Here is a 2,500-nt window from a genome sequence, read left to right as displayed (position 1 = left end):
CATGGTTCTCCTCATGTCTGTGAGGGTTTCCTCATGGTTCTCCTCATATCAGTGAGGGTTTCCTCATGGTTCTCCTCATGTCTGTGAGGGTTTCCTCATGGTTCTCCTCATGTCTGTGAGGGTTTTCTCATGGTTCTCCTCATGTCTGTGAGGGTTTCCTCATGGTTCTCCTCATGTCTGTGAGGGTTTCCTTATGGTTCTCCTCATATCAGTGAGGGTTTCCTCATGGTTCTCCTCATGTCTGTGAGGGTTTCCTCATGGTTCTCCTCATGTCTGTGAGGGTTTCCTCATGGTTCTCCCAGCTTCCTCACACATTTCTCTAAGTGTAAATGTGTTTGATAGTTCCTGTAACAGTTTCTTTGCTCTATTAAAAGACAAACAGATGAACATAAGGATGTTTTGACAAATATATAAATGTCACGTGTGCTTTACACCTTAAACCGTGCAAATCCTCATAACTAGTTCAGTTTTAGAGCAGAAATAAAAGCTGTCCTCAGATCAGTACTGATGTAAAGCCAAGCACTGAACGTGGTTTTAACTCATTGTAAAACCTACAACTGGTTTGGTTTGTGATACAAAATGTTCTTATGTTGTAGTTAAAAATGAAATGTGGCTGAATTAAATTTGATAAAATATGGAGATTAAAGTTTGTAGTAATTTTACAGGACACAGAATGACACAGAATGACACAGAATGACATAGAATGACATAGAATGACACAGAATGACATAGAATGACACAGAATGACACAGTACTACAGTGTTAAAAACTCCGATCTCTGAGCTGCTCCTGTATTCGCTGTTCTACACTGTTCTACACTGTTCTACAGTACTCTACACTGTTCTACAGTACTCTACACTGTTCTACTGTACTCTACACTGTTCTACTGTACTCTACACTGTTCTACAGTACTCTACACTGTTCTACTGTACTCTACACTGTTCTACTGTACTCTACACTGTTCTACAGTACTCTACACTGTTCTACTGTACTCTACACTGTTCTACTGTACTCTACACTGTTCTACAGTACTCTACACTGTTCTACTGTACTCTACACTGTTCTACTGTACTCTACACTGTTCTACACTGTTCTACTGTACTCTACACTGTTCTACTGTACTCTACACTGTTCTACACTGTTCTACACTGTTCTACACTGTTCTACAGTACTCTACACTGTTCTACTGTACTCTACACTGTTCTACACTGTTCTACTGTACTCTACACTGTTCTACACTGTTCTACACTGTTCTACACTGTTCTACACTGTTGTACACTGTTGTACAGTACTCTACAGTATAAGACAGGTACTCTACAGTACTCTTTAAAACAGTCAGACACTGTTTGTGTGTTTTCTCAGTATTTCCAGCCTTGGTGTGTTGTGCTGGTTGTGATAGTTGTGATGGTTGTGATGGTTGTGATGGTTGTGATAGTTGTGATGGTTGTGATGGTTGTGATAGTTGTGATAGTTGTGATGGTTGTGATGGTTGTGATGGTTGTGATGGTTGTGATGGTTGTGATAGTTGTGATGGTTGTGATGGTTGTGATGGTTGTGATAGTTGTGATGGTTGTGATGGTTGTGATGGTTGTGATGGTTGTGATAGTTGTGATGGTTGTGATGGTTGTGATGGTTGTGATAGTTGTGATGGTTGTGATAGTTGTGATGGTTGTGATGGTTGTGATAGTTGTGATAGTTGTGATGGTTGTGATGGTTGTGATAGTTGTGATGGTTGTGATGGTTGTGATGGTTGTGATAGTTGTGATGGTTGTGATAGTTGTGATGGTTGTGATGGTTGTGATAGTTGTGATGGTTGTGATAGTTGTGATGGTTGTGATGGTTGTGATGGTTGTGATAGTTGTGATGGTTGTGATAGTTGTGATGGTTGTGATGGCTTCACACATACACAGTTTTCACTACGGCACTTCTTTCTGTGCCGAGTGTCGACAGAGCACTGGTGCCAAATACAGAGGGTACGTGTGAGAGTGTCAGACATCAGCAGCTCTTCCTGGGAGGATCAGCAGCTCTCGAGAAAAGACTAAGCCTTTTATAACAAGACAGGAAATAAGCTGGTGAGCTGAGTGGAAGAGTTTATTGTGAAATAATAGAAAATCAAAAGTAAGGAATTTAAATATTGTTTATGTTTGTTGTACGTTCCACTTTTATCTTAAAGAGTTTTATCTTTTATTAAAACTCACATCAGACAGGAGAAATAGATATGTACATAAATTATAGGAGCGTAATCAAGGTTCGTCTCGTGTTTATCTGCAGTCTCTGGTGAAGGAGAAAGCCGATGTTACAGGAGCTGAGAGCAGTGAGAATGTTGACAGACTGAACAGACCCGAGATAACACACACACACACACACACACATACACACACACACACACACACACACACACACACACACATGGATGACAAGGCCACAGTGACGCACAGCAGACTCTCACACCTCTCTTATCTCCCTCAACTTCAATCTCTCCTTCCCTATTTTTCTTTTT

This window comes from Tachysurus fulvidraco, chromosome 11 (genome assembly GCF_022655615.1).
Source record: "Tachysurus fulvidraco isolate hzauxx_2018 chromosome 11, HZAU_PFXX_2.0, whole genome shotgun sequence".
In the NCBI taxonomy this organism is placed as follows: Eukaryota; Metazoa; Chordata; class Actinopteri; order Siluriformes; family Bagridae; genus Tachysurus; species Tachysurus fulvidraco.
This window is presented reverse-complemented; position numbering follows the sequence as displayed.